This window comes from Mesocricetus auratus, unplaced genomic scaffold (assembly GCF_017639785.1).
Source record: "Mesocricetus auratus isolate SY011 unplaced genomic scaffold, BCM_Maur_2.0 Super-Scaffold_100676, whole genome shotgun sequence".
NCBI classification, from domain to species: Eukaryota; Metazoa; Chordata; class Mammalia; order Rodentia; family Cricetidae; genus Mesocricetus; species Mesocricetus auratus.
Genome location: NW_024429266.1, coordinates 162,132,541 through 162,146,449, shown reverse-complemented (window position 1 = coordinate 162,146,449; position 13,909 = coordinate 162,132,541). Strand labels below are relative to the sequence as shown.

General features: G+C 42.5%; 1 protein-coding gene across 1 annotated transcript in view; it reads left to right on the top strand.

The window, feature by feature from the left end:
- Positions 1 to 13,909, top strand: part of Pdzrn3 (PDZ domain containing ring finger 3) — a 226,564-nt gene that overhangs the window by 77,248 nt on the left and 135,407 nt on the right. The window lies entirely within an intron of this gene.

Here is a 13,909-nt window from a genome sequence, read left to right as displayed (position 1 = left end):
GACTATTCCTCTAGTCAGGTAGCCTGAAGACCGAGGAATTTTCACTGGTGCATTTCAGGTAGTATGGATTTGACATTGTTTCAAAGACCAGGACTGCTGGACTGTGCCCTGTGAAATGTCCTTTCTCTCCTAGGTCTTAATGGCCTCTACTGGCCATTCTCTGGGGCCAGGCTGATGTATCATCTTCTTTGTATCCAGTATGTGATTAAGTGTTTAATAATTGCTCACAGAACTTCTTTGTGTCCCCAGAGCTCAGATATTTCTGAATTGTTAGAATCATCTGTCCTTTGTCCCCTAGGCATTTTAGGTACGTAGCTTAAGATATAAGGCTTTTTATTAGGACTTGTTTTCCATGCCCTTCAAGCAACAGCTGGTTGGATTTCTCACCATGAGATCCTCCCCTTCCCCAGAGGGTTTCTATAACCCTCTTATCCTGGAGTGATCTTTTGTAGTGCTATGACTCTTGAAGTGTTAAGGAAAGGATCCTATAAGACTTGTAAGACAGAGCAGAGGCATAGGCAGCTACCTCCATCTCATGAGACTCCTCTCCTCTCCCATACATCTGCCTGGAGACAGTGGGTGTTTGACCCAGTAAGGTTTAAGAAAGGGTAGCAAGGATGCTAGGTATTTCTGTTCAGTGCTGTGAAATGAGCAGAGTGGTTGAGGTGGAAGATGAAAACTTTCTCCTCCTGGAGATTTCTGCCGCCATTGTTGTCTCTGTTGATGTGTGTCTGTGCTTGCATTTGGGGGTGGAGACAAAGCTGTCATGATTTTGGTTTGCAGGCTGTGTGGGGCTCCCTGTTCACATAGGATCTCACACAGTCTGGTCTGTGGCGCACTGCTGTGTAACTCCTTCCCCAAACCAAAGTGTTCGACTTGTAGCATTTTTCATGTGTTCATTTTTAATGATCACGGACTTCTTTTGATAGTAACAGATAAAAGTGCAGAACCTGAGATAGGCAGGAAGACATTCTCTCCCTTCAGTGTACCTGTTCATCTCTGGTCAGTTTCAGTCGTCTGCCGTAGAACCACGTATCCCGTGTTGTGGCCCCCAGGATTAAGGCTTCTGAGCCCACACTCTGCATTGTACTTCATCTTTGAGTCAAGCAGTTGGTCTAGTTTTATGAGGCTTGTCTCTGGTACCTGTCGGTGCCAGCTGCTTAGCAAGATTTTTCTCAAAAATGGAGTGTGGGAGATACAAGGCACCAAAAGGAATTTTAAAAACTGAAAGTATCAGTTTGTCTGTTAGAAATGCCAGTTAAGATTTAAAGTGCTGGGTGTGGGGCTCACACCTGTAACACCAACACATGGAAGACTGAAGCTCGGGGCCTCGCTTTGCAAAGAGTTTCCAAACAAAAAGTTAATTGCTGTGATGCTGTCTTCCAGGTTACCAGGCACCCAAATGTTTCTAGCATTGACCAAAAGCAAAGTGGTATCAGGAAGTGGCAGATGAAGATCAGATGAAGTTCCAGCATACTCAGGGTACAGTGACCTGCATTACACGCTGAGTTAGGTCACAGTGCGGCAGACTGCCAGGAATGGCTATGTCACCACATAGAAGAAATAGTGTGGATTAGAAGATAGATAAGAAGAAGACTTTGACAAAGGCAAGACTGCTATAAGTTTATTAAGTTCTCAAAAGAAAAAAATAACACAACGTGGTACAGTGTTCACCTGGCATGCATGAGGACCCAAGCACAAGTCCCAGCACCACCACCACAGGAACAAAAGCTTACATATAGGAGACAAATGCCTGAAAGGAAGCAGCCGGCTGCAGCTAAGTACCAGTTTAGTTTATAATGGCTCAGACCTTGAGCTTGCCAGTCCTAGGCCAGAAATTACATGTCTTCCCTTTGGGGCTGACAGGTGATGTAACCAAGATAACCTTTGAGTAAGTTTCCTCATTTGTAAATGAGGTAACCATAGTGTATAACTCCTGGGCTTAGGTAGGTGAACTGGATTAATACACAAGAATTTAGGTCAGTACCTACTGAATGTGAGCTACATTGAACATATCTAGAAGGTAAGATTAAGGGAGATTATATTGTCTTCAGACTTTAAATGTTGGTACTTTATGTAATGGACATATATCATTTTGCTAGAAGAAAAACATTTTTCAAGCCAAGATTACACACTCTCTCTCTCTCTCTCTCTCTCTCTCTCTCTCTCTCTCTCTCTCTCTCTCTCTCTCTCTCTCTCTCACACACACACACACACACGCACTTAATCACAAATGAGTCATACTTGGATGACTGGAAAGCCATCCAGGACATATTTTCATCAAGTGAAGCAAAATTTTTTGCCAACATCCGACCCAAATTCCTTGCTAACCTCCACAAATGGAATTAAAATGTCAGCAAATTCCCCAAACATCTCAAAGAGTTTTACTATATGTTATACTGTTTGATCCCTTGATTACTTCAAACAATAAGATGTATTTTAAGAACTGGATAAATAGACATTAGTCAGGAAGTAATTTAATTAGCTGAAATAGTTCTGGAAAATAAATATAAGTTTTTATGCCTCCACAGAGTAACTTCATGCCAGCTACAGTTCCCAATCCTTTATTATGCCATGTTGCTTTATTGTTTTATATAATACTATGCTCCATTCTATAGGATAATCCCATCGTTTCTCACAGAAGATTCACAAACAAGTTTTGGGGCCTTAGTTTTGTTTTAGAGGGAGCCAACCTAAATATGTCAACTCTTATAGATGCCACTAAGAGGATCAAATGCCAGCTCACAAACTGTTTTCAGCACTCTCCCAAACTTCAGATTTCAGACAGATCCCATACAGAACAGGCGAAGGCAGAAACACTGTCTTTTAAAAGCTATATTTCATGACCAGTTTTATGAAAACCCCCAGTATTTACCACCAACATCTTCATCATCTTAGGACAGCTTCCCTTTTTTTCAGCCAACAGGTTTTCAAAGCCTGCTGTGCTCACTTCTGCCTAAGTGGTTAGTAGTGCAGGGTGTCTGAAGTGGAATGCATTGCAGAATTTTCTCTGCAGCCATAAATCCTCACTCCCATAGCATTCCAGTGCCCTGTTCTGCTCATCCTGTGAGTGCATTTGTGCTCCTCGTAACTACTCATTGGTTTGCCCGAGGACTGGCTTTCAGTGGCACCTGACAGTTGGGATTGTGTAGAAATTCACATTAGAAATGGTTCTGTCTCAGTCTTTTTTATTTTCCATCTCCTTTCAGCTGTCCAGTTTGCTCTGTAACAAATCAGCCCCAAATTTGTTACTTACAACACACACCAAGGGTTGGGGAAGTGCTTGCTGTGCTAATGTAGAGCCATGAATTCAGATCCCATGAAAAGCCAGGCATAAGCAACATGCACCTGTAACCCCACTATTGGGTATGCAGAGGTGGGTGGATTTCCCACAACTCACTGGCTGGCTTGTCTAGCCAATCAGCAAGCTCCAGATTCAGTGTGATACTTTCTCAAAGCAAAAACAAAGGCAAAAAACAAAACAGAAACAAAAGGTGGAGAATGATAGAAGCCTCTGGATGTCAACTTCTGACTTCTGTCAAGCACACAAATTTATATATACCCACACAAATGAGTCCATATTCCACATACGATAATAACAAAAAAGTGATTTTTGTTATGGAAATTAACTGTGCTGTCTTCTGCTGGTCTTGTTTGGGCCCATTCACCTTACAGCTGGTATAAATACTTTGACCCAGATGGCCATGTCCGGCAATTGATGCTAAGTATCAAGACAGTCCTCTTGGTGGTCCTTTCTGTTCTAAGAGGCTTATATAAGCTTCTTAATGGGACAGATGTAAAGCAGCAAGAAGGGATAGTAGAAGCCAATTGAAACCTCACTTAAGTGTGAGAGGCTACTGAACACATCTCCAGGATTCTAATGGTCTCTGTTAGTTATGAGCCTAACCCAGACTTCAATGAGGAAACAGACTCCTTTCTCTGAGTGGCACAGCAAAAGCATGGGTGGCCATTTTCAACCCACTGTGACCTCATTTCCACAGATTATGTCTAGTGGTTTCTTTAAGCATCTAAAACTTCCCTTAAGTAGAAGTGCTTTCAAAGTGGGTGTGACTTCCTCCAGCATTTTGTAGTTCAAAACCAAGACAGTCAAGAGTGAATTACCCCATGAAATCTGTTTTAAGGACGCCAATGAGCCAATCCTTATAGTCTAAGGAGTCATTACATTGCTTGTCATTTTAATAAAGGCAAGGTTAGTGAGACTGACCCATGTCTGTTGTCCATCTTAAAAAGTAGGGACAGATTTTATGCTGCCTTTCCACATGGGAAGTAATGCTATATACTTTTGTCAAGGCCTCTGGGATGGTTTTACAAAGTTCACATTTCTTTAAGGATATACTCTAATACAACCAAGTACTTTGGTACTATTCCTCTTTTCTGAGCAGCCAGATTAAGGCACAAGAGACACCTTCACAAACCCAGCCACTTTCTGAGGCAGGGAGCCAGCCTTTCATTGTAATTAGCAGACATCTCGTGTGCATCAGTGGAGCTGCCATGAGGGCATAATTACCAGGCCTAGAGTCTGCCTTTACCTACATCATTGTGTGAAATGAAAACCAGATGAAAAATCAAATGTTCTATGCAGGAGGGGAAAAATGGATGCAAAATGAGGCCTGCAAAACTCTGAAGTGCCATGTACTGCTGAAAGTTAGCTCATTGCTTTACAGAAGGAAAGGCCAGGAAACATTCCGAGTGAGGAGTTGCTTCAAGAAACCGCAGATTAAATAGCTTGACATCATAAATACATTTTTAAATGCATAGTGTGCAGCATAAAAGGAAGCCTGCAATTTGTGAATTATGTATACTATAAAAGCACGTAGGTAAATACGTGTAATTGGAGTCCCCGGTGCTCTGGCTAAGCTCATTTTTCCACCCCCCCCCCAAAAATACAACTACTACATTGCCTCTTTAAGAGTATTAGTTTGATTTGGAAGGCTCCTCTTTGCCAATGCAGGGGTTGGGTTGGGGGAGGACAGTATTCACAGAGATGACCATGTTGTACTTGAATAAGTGGAGAGTATGCATGTTGTGTGAGAAAATGAGAAGTCTCTGCTTTCCATTGAGAAGCAATTAGAGAAGGCCTTTTTGTGGCTGCTGGAACACAGATGCAAGACTCCTCTAAGTCTGAAGTATAAAAGGAAGGTGGAAAATTAAATCTGGATGTATCTCTGGGTGTCTGAGACCATTGGGGATGTGGTCCAGGCCTAGGGCAAAGGGACATGACTGTGTTTGCTATGGGAAATGCACTCTAGGGATTCATGCCCATGCCCAGTTGAGACTGGATGGAACCTGAGAAATTATTCTGGTCCAGAAACCACCTTTGGAGCAGTAAACTGGGTACTGATGGCGACTCTCACCCCTCCAATTCTGCAGAAGCTAATGGTTGAGTATCAGGGTTTCTTCCATCAGCTATTATTGTCTGCTATTTCAAAATACTCTATAGGTCAAGGATAGTTGAGATCATTGCCTGGAATTTTTTGATGCCAAGTATCAACACATTTCCAAACACACCAGTTAAGCATCACCAGTGGAAAGCATCACAAAGTCATCCCAAACCTTTGGTAGCTTAACACTGCAGATGCTCATTATTTGTTCAAGTTGGGAGCCTAGCACAGAGCAGTAGAAGGTAGGGACTCTGTTCTTTGCAACCATTCTAAAACACAATTCTCCGGTCTTGTGGCCACAGCTTGCCTGAGTCTTCTGTATCTCTCTTAGGTAGAAAGTGATGATATGGCTGAAGTAAGACTGGGATGAGCCGGGATTGTAAGCAATGAACATCACTTCTGCATACCTGTATACCTGTATCACCCTAGCTATCTGCACGAGAGGTGCAAGGTCAGTAGAGCCCAGAGCCACAGCAGTGAACAGTGATGGTCTACTCCCCTACTACTCTGCTGAACACTGTGCAGAGGGCCATGTGACTTGGGACTTTGGGTCATGATATCAGTTTGAGCACCAAGAGGATGGGCCTCTGGTGGCCCTGTATAGCATGCAGTGAATACAAATCTAGCCATATAGGAGAGATTGTTAGCAAACAGTCTTCAAGGGCATCCATCCTATTTCTGCCAACTATACCTCCCCCATAGAAGTTGAGTTGAGTCATTTGGCCATACTTCTCTTGGAGTCCATTGCTTCCTATCTAATCTCTGAGACAGTAGGTCTTGAGTATGGAAAACCGACTCTTCTTGTGTAGGGACCTGCCACCACGGGTGATTTAAAGATGGGGACAGCTGAGGAACATGTGTGGCATTCTAGACACAGGGCCCTCATTCCAGTCTATAAATTATGGATATTGGTTTAAAGAAGCCTTTGTCTCTTAAAATAAGTTCTCCATGTTTAGGATTAGAAGCAGCTGGAAGTCTCTGGGCTGGGCAGAGCTCTCCGATGAGCCTCTGTTTATGTGTGCAGTAGGCATGGCAGATACTCTGGAATGACTTGCATACCTGTCATGCCAGCAAAGCTACATCTTCAGGTGTTGATCCTGGGAGAAAGGATGCTGGGTTGTCAAGTCAGGCCACACATTTCCACAAGGTTCACCACCAGGTCACCCAGTGTGTATCTATCTATTCCCACATTTCCAACCCACTAACTCCTTCGCAGGCAAGCTGCAAGGACTAGAAACATTCAAGATGAACTCTGGCATCATAGTGTGTGTTCTTGGTGCTGTACTGGTTCAGTTAAATACAGGTTTAATGCCTCTGGGATACACAGTTGTCTGGCAGTCACCAGATGCTTTGCTTTGTTACAGATGGCTCACTGTGGAGTGTGGTAGCAAAGACCTTAGTGATTATTACCAGAAACAAAAGTTGTGCCCCCCCAAGGATATTAATTATACTCTTTAGGACCTTTGTTGTTATTTTATCTCAGTCATGTTTGTGTGTGTGTGTGTGTGTGTGTGTGTGTGTGTGTGTGTGTGTGTGTGAGAGAGAGAGAGAGAGAGAGAGAAAGAGAGAGAGAATGTGTGTGTTATGGGGATTTGTCTAGATCATATCATAGTTTTCTTTTACATCAAATTTTCAAATATATAATTAAGGAGTAACTCTCAATTCATATCCTTGTAAACTCTCCCTCAACCTGCAGTTAAACCCCAAGCTGGCTTTCTTCAGGGCATTGCTGGAGTCGGCGTGGCTTATGTGAGCATCATCTTCCACATGTGGGTGCACAGTAAATACTCTTCTGGAATTGTCTTCCAGGTGTCCATTGCATGCCAGGTCTCCACCGTATGAGAGGACAGAGTGCAAGAGAGTGACAGTGGGAGTGTGGGTACAAGCAGGCAATTATGCTAATTACGGGCCTAAGTGGAACTTGTTTTCACTGTGCACTCCCTCCATGTGAATGATCAAGTGAAACTTTCACAAGATGCTCTCTCCTAGAAAGCCAGCTGTGTGGATGAGTGTGTCTGTTCTTGTTCTTCCCAGGCCTTTGCTTTCGGTTTAAATGTTTGAGCTTTGGGAGGGGAGAGTACGAGAAGTGCATGACTTAGGCGGAATACTTTGGCCTTTGCTTGGCTGGTCACTTGAATGACTGATGTTCATTTAGTCTCCCTCCAGTGTAGAGAGAGTAAATGTCTCTTAAGGCCTGGCCAAGACCAGATTTGCACATTTGATAATAGACTGAGACATGAGGAAATGATCAACACAAAGCCAACAGCAGTTTATCAGTTGGCTTACCGGAAGTTCTCCTGTGGCAATGAGCAACGGTGCTTTATTTCTTGCTCATGTTCTGTTTCTGTCTGGAATCAGCAGCAGGTCTGGCCTGTGTCATCAGCCTCCAGGTCCAAGCCAAAGAAGCTGAGTCAGTGCTGTCTCAAGGTGGGTGGGGGACTCAGGTGGTCCTTAACCCTTCTGCTCAGTGGGACACAGCTTCCCCCAGGTGCATTTTGTCAGTGAGTACCTCTCCAGGCTGACATCATCAGGCCAGGAAGGTACTGCCCTCTTGGAAAGAAGGAGAAACAGATGTTCTCTGAGTATGTGGCTAGACAGGACCAATTATCTCTGGGTTTGGCTTGGTGAACCAGAAATTATTTGTGTAGGCCATTGGAGCCCAAGGCATGCCACTATACACAAATGGCAGAATGACAAGTGCATATTTATCTGATGCTCATTGCTACACAGGTGACCAAGACCCTTGGGGTCAGAGACATGGTCTTCAGCAGGAGCTTGCAGAGGAAACTCGTTTTTTCCCATGCTTCCTATCCAATAGACACATTCCTTCCCAGGAACGTGGGATGAGCCTGCTCCTTCCACTAATCTCTACAGAGCTAAAATAATAAAATCAACATTTAAAAGACCTAATTAGCTCCAGAATTTTCCTCCAAAATATATAGGGGTGTCATATCCCCACCGAAACCCAGGATGTAACTTCTATTGCAATCTTTAAAAATATAGATATTGACAGTTAATAATTGTTTACATTACAGGCTATGGCAGGGTACTTTTTGGCATATGTATGCATTGTGGCATGATTAAATCCAGCTAACATATTAGTGACTGTCTTTACCTGTTTTTTATGACGAGACGTTTGAATGCAGTCTCTTAATTATTATTATAATTATTCCTCTCTCTGACTGAACTTTGACTGTTCGGCCAGCAGCCCTCATTCCCTCCCTCTCTACCTCTCTCTAGCCCCTGGTATTCATTGATCTACTTCCATGAGTTTACTAGATTCCAGGTTTATGTGAAATGAAGTTTATTTCATTTATGCAAGTATTCATAAATAGCATACTTTTCTGCCTGCATTCTTAAAGCTGACTAGTATTCCACTGGGTCTGTTTCTCCACTGGAAACTTAGTTAAGCATAGATGAATAATGTGTTCTTGCCAGTGTAGTTAAAGAATTTTAGAATAAACTAAAGAATGTCCTTTATGTCCACTGATTTGGTCACTTATCACTACTTGTCATTCATTACAAGGGAACTTCGGGAGAGGCAGTGAATAGCAGCCCTGCTTTTGAAGCAGCTATGCTATAGTGCATGCAGGAAATCATCGACAATCTACCACTCACTCCCTTGCATATTAGTTTATTCCACAAATATGAGCTGGCTGTGATACAACGCACTCATAGTCTCAGCACTCAGGAGGCAGAGGTAAGAAGATCACCATAAGTTCTGATCTACATAATGTGCCCTAAGCCAACAAGAACGTAGTAAGACCTGTCTCAGAAAAGCTAACAGGAATTCTTGTTTCATTATTACATAGCAATGCCTTAGACATGAACAAAATATATAAAGGTTGTAGGACTGCCATTTCTCTAGGGCATAGATGATAAATAAACCAAGAAGTCAATGCACACGATGTCAGTGATTAGCTAAACAGTCTGATAAAAACAAAGGTGAGTGGGGTAAGGAGTGTGGAGCTGTGTGCTGTTTGGTACAGGGGTCAGGTAAGCCTTGATGAAAGTGGCCTACCTGTGATAGACAGGAGACAGTAGGGAAATTTCAAGGGTAATGGAACAGAAAGCAGAAACTGAGACATCAGATGGTAGCTCACATAGCTGTATCTTTGCCTTTCTCCCTTGATTTATCTTATGCGTTACATGTTTATAAGCTTCTCCTGGTACAAGCATGGCTAATGGTGTTCAAAAACTAATAGTGGTGACTAGATGTTGGTCAGATATCCCGCCTGCTATGTAGACTATGTCACCCAGACAATTCCGGTGGGTACCTTTTGCTGCAAATGTACATGGCCATGAATGCAGCCCCATGTAAATCCTCAAGTATGTAATATGCCACGCGTAGATGTTTCATCATCATTCTTGCTGCATTTGGACCTGGAAATAAGGAATGGTTTGGCAGATGATTGGACGCTTTGAAAATTCTTCAATTTCTGTAAATAATAGGAACTTGTTTTCGAAATGGTCTTAGCAGGAGGTTGGAGGTGGGAGTTTGGGGTGGGGAGGGGAGAGTCGCACCCTTCACAGTGGCTGTATTGTCCTGTGAAATGAAGGAAAGCTATAATTACAGCCTGCTTGCTCCTTCTGGATTCCAGTTGCTTTTGCTTTCATTTTTGAAAAAAAAATAATCAAGGAATATGGAAACTAGATTAAGTTAATTTAATTAAGGAGAGACTGCTAGATGAAATTGTTAGACCTCTTTTGTAAAGTGCTTGGTTTCTGACCCATTTGCTGTTGACCCCTTTTTCTCTTTGATGTTGAAATAATCAGATTAGAATCAACTGGTTACATGGAAAACCTATAGACATAAAGATCACGGAGTTAAAAGCGTCTCAAAAGAGTGGCCAGTTTTGATTTCTCGAATTCTTACTTTTAAAAGCAATTTTACTCGAAAATGAACTTAGCAGCCTGATGTTGAGATTACTTGGGCCAATGGCCTACCAACCAGCAGTCACCCCACTGAAGGTCATCCATTAGAAGTGTGGTTGAACATACTTAGACTCCTAAGTAGATCCACTGCCACCCATAACAGCGACTAGCACAATACATACTGTACCGGATAACCTGGAGGCACATCACACTGTTTCTCTTAGTTCATTTGGTTAGTTTTGTCATTTCTGTGGTAAAATACCAGAGGAAAAAGAATTTTTAAATAAGGTATATTTTGGCTCACGGTTTAAGGAAGGATAGATATACTCATTCCCAGAAAAGAAGCTGTGGCTGCAGGAGGCTGATGTGCTTGTCAAAGTGCATTTGCTGTCAACAAGTAGGAGACAGACAGGAAATGAGGCCAGACTGAGAGGCCTTAAGACCCACCCCTCCAGTGACACACTTCTTCCAGTTAGGGCTTACCTCTTCCAGGTTCCCTTCACCTCCAAAATGATGCCAGTAGCTAGGGACCAAGTGCTTCAAACATGTGACCCTATCTATGGGGGACATTTCACAATCAAACCATAAGCCCTTCCTTTGAGGTTTCCTAAGCTTTTGTTGTTGTTGTTGTTGTGACAAGATGCAAGCCCTGTGACCTAATGGAAAGTAGATGAGTTTAAAGTTAGGCTGACCCAAATCCATGTCCACCTGGGACAACTTAGGGAAGGTTGTCTGAATACTGTCTTCAGATGTTCAATGGAGGCAACTGCATCCCTGTCAGAGTGTGTGACGGGGATCAAAGCCATGCCTTGTGCCTGGCCTCAAGATTGGTTGGTCCTTTGTAAGTCTGTTGCATGAGCAATTGCTCTTCGTGTTTCCTGACCTCTGGGGGAGCCACCTCCACAACTGGCAGCCTGTAGGCTACATGTGGCCAAGAGAAGTGTTTGGACAAACCAACGCCGTGTTTCAAAAACTGTTCAGAATTTGTTGCCAGAATTTAAAAATCAGATTTTTACAGAAAAGTCTGGATTTCTGGCTTTATTTGAAAATTGGGAGTCTGGCAACCCACTGCCTCCCCCTCCTTTTCCACAAGGCCAGCAGTCAGCAGGGCCTGGCAGCTTCTCTTACATAGGGAGAATACACTGGCTCTTTTTCCTGCTGATGTACCTGCTTGTAGCCCTTGAGTGCCTGAAGTATTGACACTACTCCATTTAGACAATAGGCTGAACTTGGAGCAGATTTTCTGTGTATGGAATTGGTACCCCAGAAGTCTACATGCAAGTTTAGAGATGCATGTGGCTCTAGTCTAAGAAGCGAGATCCCTGGGCACCCCTGAATATTGAGCATTTGCATGCCTGAGGGGAGACTGCAGCCATGGCAGCAACTAATTGGAAGTTGGTGTTGGGACAGTGGGCCAGGAAGAAAATGAGCCTCTGTAACCAGCTGTATCATCTGACCATACACACACAAGTCACCTCCATGTGTAGCATGGGCCAACATTTACATGTCTGTGATTGGGAATGGGGGAAATTGGAGCACTATCATCAATACAGTGAGGCATGTAAGTGACTGTGCGGTAGCCAGGAGCAAAGACAGAATTCAAGTGACGCCAAACAAGCAAGGTAGTTAGTTACCAAACGCCTGCTGGAACAGAATCGGTGCTCTTAATAAAGCTAGGTGATTAAAGTGGTGTTCTCTTTGCGTGGGCAGGCTTTCTTCTCTTCAGTGTTTACCTTTGTCTGATCTTTATCAAAACCTGTTAAACTTGTCACAACAAAGTGACCTATCAGTTGATACACTGGTTCAGTGGGCTTCTTCCTTAAATTCAAGATTCAGAATGCATTTTTGAGGTACATATTCAGTGATGATAAGGCAAAGATTTCCTTAAGTTTTCTCCTTAGGAAACAGTTTCATGCCTTCATGTCTTCTAGTTTAAATTCACTTAAGGAAGGAAAAAAAATAACATTCGATCTGTATTGTTCGCACTGAAATTTAAGAGGCTATGTTCAGCTATGAGTGACATTTACAATTTTGTAGGCTGTTTGGTTCTTATATTTAACCCAGATTTAGTTTAAACAGGTACATCAGGACTTTTTACAAGGTCTCTTTAATGGTTGCTTTGACTTTTTTTTTTTAATTCTCAAGGCATCAAGTTTTGCTTTGTTTTAATAAAAACTTGAAGATGTTGTCATGAATGTTGAGGCTGTGTGTGCTCAATGCTAGTTCACAGCCAGTGACCATTCCTCTGAAGGTTTTGGTGGTGAACAAATACATAATCATGGTTTTGTCATTTGATAGTGGTCTTATGTAACCACTTAATTTTTATTGCCAGAGTGTTAAGTCATAAAAAGTGTCTATACTGTGCTCAGTAAAAGAGCCAGACTCTAGACATCTTTGTGGTCATTGTTCCAGCACGCCAATGTTAACTTGGGGCTGGAAGAAAAATCTGCTCAGCAGAACACATAAGGCCAAGCCTCCTTGTGGAGTGAAAACTGGTGGCCTGTGATTCTGACTTGGGCTTTTGGTGAGCTCATCTGCAGCTTAAAGAATTGTGGCATAGGGAGGGAGTTTAGAAGGGGTAAAGTTGTACTAGCTATAGCAAGGGCCGCGATGAGATAGCTAACCTACATATTGTTCCTAGGCTCTAGGCTTTATGCTGAGGGCTGGCTGTGCATTAATGCTTGCACACTGACTTTCTTAGCAATCCTAAAAGGGGGTACTGACTCTTCTATACTTGTGAGTGAAAATTCCAAGGTCTGGAGACATTTAAGTAACTCATTCAGTTTGGTACATTTGAAACAAATTTGGTACATTGGTAGAGTGATAGAATTCACTCTCAATCTAGTCTGATAGACATTCTTCATCATCCCTGTGTCTATCTCTTCTCAAGGACAGGTGCAAAAAAAAACTGTCACATAAAAACAGATTCACTGATGGTTCTTGAATTAGGTTAGTAATTCCAGTCTTGATTGGTAAGGAAGAGTAATTGAAATGACTTTTTCTGATGCACTGAATTTTTAACAATTTTATTCAGCTCATCATAAAATACGTTACACTTTACTGTTACCTTGAAGAATACGTAGTGGGTGTAATTTAAGTATCTGTCCATAACAGTGAGTGACTCTACAGAAAGCACTGTGCCTGCCCTGCTCTGCTGAAGGAGTTCTCTAATCAGTTGAACTTCGGTGTTCCCAAGTCTCTAGCTTTTGATTGTTTGTGTTTGTTTTTGTGTTCTCCACCCGCCTAGTGGACCACTCTTGGAGTCAGTGCAAACTTCCTTCTTTCCTTTGTCTTTCCATGGTTCCTTTTACATAGATTCAACCAACCACTGACCACAGATACTCAAATACAAAATGTTCTGCTGTTACTCACATGTATTACACAGTTAGACCTGTGACGGTTGCAGGTTGTGTTTGTACTTGAACACGTGAAGACCTTTGTCTATGTGATTTTCCTTCAACAGCACAGTATGACAATTAATACAGGGTTTCCATTGTGTTGGGTAATGTAAGTCATCAAGACCTGATGTACTAAAGAATACTCGAGGGTGTGCAAATTCAACTCCATTGCATATAAGGAATTTGAACATTCATAGAGCCATGTACCTGAGGATGTATGTTCTGGGCAGAATA